The sequence below is a fragment of the Leiobunum rupestre genome, chromosome 9 (genome assembly GCF_980474605.1).
Source record: "Leiobunum rupestre chromosome 9, qqLeiRupe1.1.hap1, whole genome shotgun sequence".
In the NCBI taxonomy this organism is placed as follows: Eukaryota; Metazoa; Arthropoda; class Arachnida; order Opiliones; family Sclerosomatidae; genus Leiobunum; species Leiobunum rupestre.
Genome location: NC_143392.1, coordinates 39952312 through 39961008, shown reverse-complemented (window position 1 = coordinate 39961008; position 8697 = coordinate 39952312). Strand labels below are relative to the sequence as shown.

Here is an 8697-nt window from a genome sequence, read left to right as displayed (position 1 = left end):
CTGATTTCGTCGTCGTTTTAGTAAAGTAATTAATACTGTTTTTGCTCAAGGAAAAGCAATTGTACTTTAAAACCTATAGTTTACTTGCTCTATGGTTAAGTTATTATCGGTGCCCCTGAATATTGATGGATTTCTCAAGAGAAACTTTGTTCTCATTTTTCTCTAGTTGTTATTTTAAAAATCATAAAAGAATAAGAACCCTGTTATTAAATTGACACATGTTTATTTGTCTATTTCTTGTTTAAAACAATATCATTTCTATAACGCTTCTCTCAGCTTTCCATGTTTGTCCACTAATTTGCTATCGGAAAACGATCCGTCGCTGGAATTGAAGAACATTTTTAAATATTTTTTAATTTTATTTACGAAACTAAACATAAGCTGTATGAACTTTAAAATAAAAATAGCTTAACTCAAAAATAGAAGTTAAAATAAATAAACCTTTAACTGAATTTTAAGACTCACTATCGGGCTCACTGTTTTATTACAATACATTTTTTAACGTTACCAAAACACTTTTTAAAGACCATAGTTTTTCGATTTATTTCCAAATATTTATATTGAAAACGCAACAACATAGATAATAATTCTAAATATATTTGCCTGATTTTACATGAAGCTATTAAAAGCGATAGAAAAGTCATCTTGGTTTTCAAAGAATTATAAATAGAGACTCAGTAGGATATTAAAAAAAAAAGACAATGTAGATAATTTTTTTACGTTTCTTAAAAAAATTAAAAGCATTTTTGGAATTTATAATTTAAACATGAATGGTGGAAAATTTCGACAGACGAAACCATCCCAAAAATATATCGATAATTAGAATTTATAACATACTTGGTCAAATCTATAGTTTTTTTTTAAATTTTTAAATATAAATGCCTAAATTAAATGCCAATTATAACACTTACTTATATATTGAACCTGCATGAATAGCCAGACGTGGGACCGCATCAATAGATCCTACTTTAAAAAAATAATAATAAATTAAACAATTATTAAATCATTGGGAACTAACAAAATGTGTAGCAGGGTATTTGTTCGCCATTCATGGTACGCGAGTCCATGGATTCCTACTAGGGTCTAGCCCTTACGAAAAACACTTTACCAAAGATTTTTAATTCCATTGAATTTCTAACATTTCCATTGTATTTCTAATATTACCATTTTATTTTAATTATTACCATTGTGTTTATTTATTTTTAATATTTCCATTGTATTTCTGTGTTTTTAATATTCCCATTGTATTTCTGTATTTTTAATATTTCTATTGTATTTCTGTATTTTTAATATTTCTATTGTATTTCTGTATTTTTAATATTCCCATTGTATTTCTGTATTTTTAATATTTCTATTGTATTTCTGTATTTTTAATATTTCTATTGTATTTCTTTATTTTTAATATTTCCATTGTATTTCTGTGTTTTTAATATTCCCATTGTATTTCTGTATTTTAATTATTACCATTGTATTTCTGTATTTTAATTATTACCATTGTATTTCTGTATTTTCATTATTACCATTGTATTTCTGTATTTTAATTATTACCATTGTATTCTGTATTTTAATTATTACCATTATATTTCTGTGTTTTTAATATTCCCATTGTATTTCTGTATTTTAATTATTACCATTGTATTTCTGTATTTCAATTATTACCATTGTATTTCTGTATTTTAATTATTACCATTGTATTTCTGTATTTTAATTATTAACATTGTATTTCTGTATTTTAATTATTACCATTGTATTTCGGTGTTTTTAATATTCCCATTGTATTTCTGTATTTTAATTATTACCATTGTATTTCCGTATTTTAATTATTACCATTGTATTTCTGTATTTTAATTATTACCATTGTATTTCTGTATTTTAATTATTACCATTGTATTTCTGTATTTCAATTATTACCATTGTATTTCTGTATTTTATGTATTACCATTGTATTTCTGTATTTCAATTACTACCATTGTATTTCTGTATTTTAATTATTACCATTGTATTTCTGTATTTTAATTATTACCATTGTATTTCTGTATTTTAATTATTACCATTGTATTTCTGTATTTTAATTATTACCATTGTATTTCTGTATTTTAATTATTACCATTGTATTTCTGTATTTTAATTATTACCATTGTATTTCTGTATTTTAATTATTACCATTGTATTTCTGAATTTTAATTATTACCATTGTATTTCTGTATTTTAATTATTAACATTGTATTTCTGTATTTTAATTATTACCATTGTATTTCGGTGTTTTTAATATTCCCATTGTATTTCTGTATTTTAATTATTACCATTGTATTTCCGTATTTTAATTATTACCATTGTATTTCTGTATTTTAATTATTACCATTGTATTTCTGTATTTTAATTATTACCATTGTATTTCTGAATTTTAATTATTACCATTGTATTTCTGTATTTTAATTATTACCATTGTATTTCGGTGTTTTTAATATTCCCATTGTATTTCTGTATTTTAATTATTACCATTGTATTTCCGTATTTTAATTATTACCATTGTATTTCTGTATTTTAATTATTACCATTGTATTTCTGTATTTTAATTATTACCATTGTATTTCTGTATTTTAATTATTAACATTGTATTTCTGTATTTTAATTATTACCATTGTATTTCGGTGTTTTTAATATTCCCATTGTATTTCTGTATTTTAATTATTACCATTGTATTTCTGTATTTTAATTATTACCATTGTATTTCTGTATTTTAATTATTACCATTGTATTTCTGTATTTTAATTATTACCATTGTATTTCTGAATTTCAATTATTACCATTGTATTTCTGTATTTTAATTATTACCATTGTATTTCTGTATTTTAATTATTACCATTGTATTTCTGTATTTTTAATACTTCCATTGTATTTCAAATAATTCCATTAGACTAACAACAAAATTTCTAGTAAAACGTGATAAAGACCAATTGCAAAGAGAAAATCCTAAATATGTTTCTTTCTTCCAACATTTGGTTACAACAGAGCGTTTGAAACCTTTACGTAGCAGATGCTCGGATTCTCTATTAGGTTGTTATATCCTCATTTTAACTCCGATAACAAATGTTGTTCTATTTAGAAAAATGAAAGCTACGTTCTTTTTCGTTTGTTAAGATATTAAAGTGTTGGTTGCACGAAATTTTAGCTATGGCTTATTAACGATTCATTAGAAAGAGCAAACATTTTATAGCAAGTACAGAAAATTTCATCAAAATCGGTTAAGTGGTCTTTAAATTATTATAAAAAGTAGTCGAAATGGTGGATATCGAGTTTTTCGGCGAATTTCCAGACTTCTAAAATTCTTCTCGGCACCCATGACGTCAGAAAATGCGAAGCGTATCATTGGGTAATTGTCTGTAATACATTTCTTTACATCTGGGATTAAAAGCAGGTTGATTTAACACCCAGGAAAAAGTCCTACACAGTAGTAATTGAAAAAGGCATACACAAGCCTACGTAGTAGAAAAACGATATAAAACCAAAGGCTCTTTGTAAATTCTTCTTAAAACGTCGGTCGCGCGCGCTACGATAATAAGCCTAAAATTGTCGGCTTTTAAAATTCACTTGGCCCGTGAAAATACCTCTACATGTTATGGTCAAAAAAGCACGCAAAGAAGGCCGTGTGCTCAAGACATGTACATGTGTCGCGCGCTAAAACGTCATTTCAAAATCCGTCAATTATGATTAAAAACCTCTGGTTTGAAAACTTCTACATGTAAACAGAATCCCTCCACTTCAGTTTCTTCTATTTTAGGAATAAAACTACAGCTTTGATTTGCACCAAATTTCTCGTGTTACGGAGGAGAGAAATTCGCCGAAAATTTCAGGATTTTGGGGGAGCGAAAAAGGTCAGTTTCGGACTCAAAGTGAATACACTTAGGCTTGGAAATTTGTTTCGACAATGACATTTTTAGAAAGAGAACGTCCTGGGCTTCAAAACCAGCCCACATTCATTCGTTTTTATTACTATCGATTTTTCCTGCAACCAACACTTTAAGATCAGTATCGGGGTAACTTTCGGGAAAAATAATTTTTACCCTTAACCGCCTAGAACTTTCTTAGCTATTTAAAACTATAGGAGATTATCAGGTTAATAGAGTAACGTTTATTGGACCCGAAAACGTGTCGGTGGAGCTTGCGATGGCTTTACACACAAAGCTACGTCTCTGCTATTCCAATTTTCCAGGAAGATTTTCAGGCGCTGATGCTCTTAGATTCGGAATGATGTTTACAGAAAACAATAAGATGTAACGCTTACCACAAATTTGTAAAGTTGAGATCATCAGAAAAAGCAACATCATTGTTATAAGTTTTCCCATAATTATGGACCTCAAAAGTAATCTTCAGCTAGCGAAATATCAGAATTGTTTTATTTAAATTTCGTTGAATTTTTGTATAAATGGTGTTTCTAAAAGATTGACATTGACCTTTTATATAGATACCAATGACTTATATATTTGTAACACAGAAATATAACTAAAAATAAAAACCACAATATAGTGATTCTAAGGTTACTTTCAATATGTAAACAGTATATTCAATTGCATTTTAATTTTCAATAATTTAATACCCGTGTAGTAAATATTTTACTAAAAGATTTCGCCCCCTTAATCTTCATTAAAGCGAGAATAACCCCAGCAGGGGAGGCGCCTAAATAAAACACCCTTCAAGGAAATCGCCAAGAAGTAATATTTCCGAGAATCAGGACCTGCAAGGACTGTTTATATAGTGCTTGTTAAAGTAATTGAAAGGAAACTTAAATTCCTTTCTTTCCGGGCTGAAAATAATCAAGCAAGCAGGGCTCATTTTTTATTATGTAAATATTAATAATTATAAATTATTTAATTTATTCCAACGTCGAGAAAGGACGTAATAAAGTGAAGAATAAAATATTAAGCCTTCTTTAAAATAGGGAAGACAGTGTGAATAAAAGTTTACATATAGCTTTGGTTTTAAGGATTAAGTGAAATAAGGGCAGTGATTATATCTTTTCTATTTTTTAGATTTGGGTCCCATTTCTCCGATGCTCTAAACTTCGAAGCCGATGGAGACGTGCTAACTAGAGCTCGGCGTTTGGATAAGAAATAATCACTTTATTTATTTTTATCCACAAACGAAAATTATCCAAAAAAACCCGATTATTTTACATGTTAAGTTGCTATATAAAATACGCGAAAAAGGGATCATATAGCTTAATCCTAAACAAATTTGAAGAAATTAAAAAACTTACTAATAACTCGTACCAATAGGTCTTAGAGCAAACAAAAAAACGCGAAACTCGGATCAAATAGACCTTCGAGTAAAAAACTAAATTAAAAAACAATTATCATCCTTCTCACAGTCCATAGGTGGTTTCTTCTAACTTAAGTTGCTATATAGCCGTGGATAATATCCATGGATAAACAGTTAATCGTCATTTTTATAGTTAATCAAAACTTTAGCGGTTAATTTAGCTGTTTCGCCGAGCTCTAGTGCTAACGGAAATATAAATCAACCCTGTACTTACCCCGATTTGCAGAGAAGAGATTCTTGGTCGATTTAATATCAACGTATGCTCAATTGACTTAACATATGCTCAATTGAGTCAGACCTCTTTATTTATACTAACGTATTTATCGAGCAGGTGTGATTTCCACATTTACGGATGTAATCTGTTGAAGCGTTTTTAATTTTTAGTGTTGTCGCTTTCTGTCTCGTCACTGTCTGCATTTAAATAAAGTAAACGAACATTTGCCCTGCATGTATATGGTGTTTGTAATAAATATTTAAAAATCACCTTTTTTAAACCATATTGACGCCATAGTGCAGCCTGAGGTTTGCACGTACGTAAGCAACCAGCCATTTTATACTTATTGAACGATTATCTATACTCACAATTACTACGAAACTATTCCTTTAGATATTATTAATAATATTTAATTTTAAAGCAATAGAATTTTGTTAATATTTCTAATGACTTAGAAAAAATCCAATGGTTTTTTAAATTAAATATTTAGTAGGCACTTTTAAGGCTAAGGAGCGTCTGCCTCCTATTTCCTATACTGACGCAGTAGGTTTGCTCAAAGGGGCTCCAAAGTTCGGTGGAAAAATGTGTTTAAAGTCAGTAATGTGCAAAATTTACGGTTGACTCTGCCCGCCTCTGCCAAAGACGAGTGAGGGATTGGGGGATGAAAAGCATGCTCATTTTTCTTTTTTTTGCCACCGAACTTTGGAGCCCCTTTAAGATGGCCTTTGTAAAAGATGGCTTTCCGAACAATCTTATCACAGAGGAGGAAATGGGGACCGTCCAGCGTGGGATTCTGGAGAGAGTTGATGAGACACCTTTGGGTGAACCTCTTCCTCTCATCAGGAATTTAAACTTGGCCGGAGGTGCCATTACTTACCTCTAAAGGGATGCCCCAACTGAGGAATGCTTTAGGAAGGTCTTTGACCAGAATGACTGTGTTTTGGTGGGCACGAAGCTTTAAGTAATAAAAGCCAGTGAATTTCCAAAACAGGTCAAGGTCGCCTTCAGGACTAAGAAAGTGTGGACGAAAAATCCAGAAGTCCTTCTAAAGAGGTTGTACATTTAAAACAACAAGCTCAAAATTAGCCGTTGGAAAGTAGTCACCTCTGTCTGTGACAAGAACTTCATACGCTCGACTTTCCAGCTGCGGATGAAGAGTCTGTCGCAGTTTTAAAGGAGGCTGGATTTTAAGCCTACACAGGGATGGATAGGGGGACTTTCAAAGTCCTTCAAAATCCTAACACCCCAGCGCAGCCTGAAGTAGTGGCAAATGACTCTGCTACTGAAATGTCGGACTTTTGACATCACCTTGGGCTCATTGTCGGATATTTCCGACATTACGGTGGTGAACCACTCCACCGGTAAAGAACTGTCAGCCTAACCCAAAGTGCCTTCAGGTGTAGGTGCGAGTGGTCTGGCTGGTGAGGGGGGTATGGTTTATCCTGTAACCACTCCTTTAGCCGGCAAGAAACCCAGCACCAACACCGACAACGGTGGTTGAGTATGAAGGTGATTCAGATTAATCTGCATCACTGTAAGGCAGCCTCGGTAGTTCTCTGTTGAAGTTTTGTTGTGAAGGGACTAGACGTGGCGCTCGTACACACAAAAAAATATTGCCGTAATATTGACAGCAAGCTGCAGTCAGCTTAGATGCCAGCAGTTTACTGTATTTAAAACTGCCATCATTGGCTGTTTTTTTAACAATTTTGAATACGCTGTTTTTTTTACAATGTTGAACACCCTGTTAATTTTACAGCAAACACATTCGTTATATTTACTATAAGACTTCCGTTTTTTAAACATTCCTGGCCAACGTTTTTAACACGGCAAAGATAAGTTAAAGTTAAGGTACCTGCTGGTTTCTTAACAGTAACGTTAAATGTACTTAAAACAGTATGTATATGTAATAACCAGTATCAGAGCTGTTTTTTTACAGTAAGATTAGACATATTTTTAACGGGCAGTTATGTTAATTTTAAAATTCGTGCTGGTTTTTCAACAGTAATCTTAGTTGTATTTATAACGGTACAGATGTCACTTTTGATAATTCTACTGTGGTTTTCTAAGTAACTTCAGCCGTTTATCCAACAGCATTCGGCTGTTTTTATAGCAACATCAGCCGTTTATCAAACAGCGTTCTGCTGTTTTTATAGCAACATCAGCCGTTTATCAAACAGCGTTCTGCCGTTTTTATAGCAACATCGGCCGTTTATCAAACAGCGTTCTGCCGTTTTTATAGCAACATCGGCCGTTTATCAAACAAAATTCGGCTGTTTTTATAGCAACATAGGCCGTTTATCAAACAAAACTCGGCTGTTTTAATGGCAGCATCAGCCGATTATTAAACAGCTTAGACGTATTTCTAACCTTCACAATTCCAGCGGTTAGTTTAACAGTATTATTAGCCGTTTTTGAAACCGCAAAAATGTGATACCTTTAATATTCCTGCTGTTAATTTAACAGTAACAACATTGCTAAATAGGCCTTTTTATTAAGTAACGTTGGCCTTCTTGTTTTGACTTTGCTGCTACGTCACGGGTGACGTATGAATAACGTTTCACTACGAAAAGCCCTGGACATTAGTGTAAATTCGAGAGTTCTTCCGGTTTTTTAGTATAAACTGAACAGAACTATTACGTATTTCATGACGAATGAGTAACATAATAAGGCTATTTTATAGAAAGATCTATTATAAATCGAACTATTTGATATAGTAGTAATCCAGTAATTTGTCATCTTTTCACTATGTATCAAAATAATTAATGTAAGCTGCAAGTAGTCAGTGAAAAAAATTTAAAATTTAAATTTGCGATCAATTTGTTTTATTTTCAACTAACGTCGAGAGAATACAAGGTTATTCCATAGTGCTTCTAGAAATGTCACTAAAATAACAAAAAAAACATAAATGAAATTGAATAAAAACAAATAACACAAGTGCATTTGATTGCAAATAATATAAAGAAAATAAGGGCAAATGAGACAATTAATAGGCCTACCTGAAGGGTTATAAAAACAATATAAAGAAGATAATTATTCGCTAAATACCAGTCATATATAACCGCAGTATTTGCCAATAACTATGTATCTATTATATATGATGCTTAAGGCGCAAGTCTGCTATAACCATAGAAATAAGATGTTCTTACGACACTCTCAAATTCTAT

The 8697-nt window shown here is 31.2% G+C and overlaps 1 long non-coding RNA gene across 1 annotated transcript; it reads right to left on the bottom strand.

Moving 5' to 3' along the window:
• Positions 1-214: 214 nt before the first annotated feature.
• On the bottom strand, positions 215-5587 carry LOC149927446 (uncharacterized). Its single transcript, XR_016474022.1, has 4 exons — positions 5534-5587; positions 4286-4374; positions 912-966; positions 215-322 (listed from the first exon to the last, which is right to left on the bottom strand). It is a non-coding gene; the product is annotated as an uncharacterized LOC149927446 (long non-coding RNA).
• Between the last annotated feature and the right edge of the window lie 3110 nt (positions 5588-8697).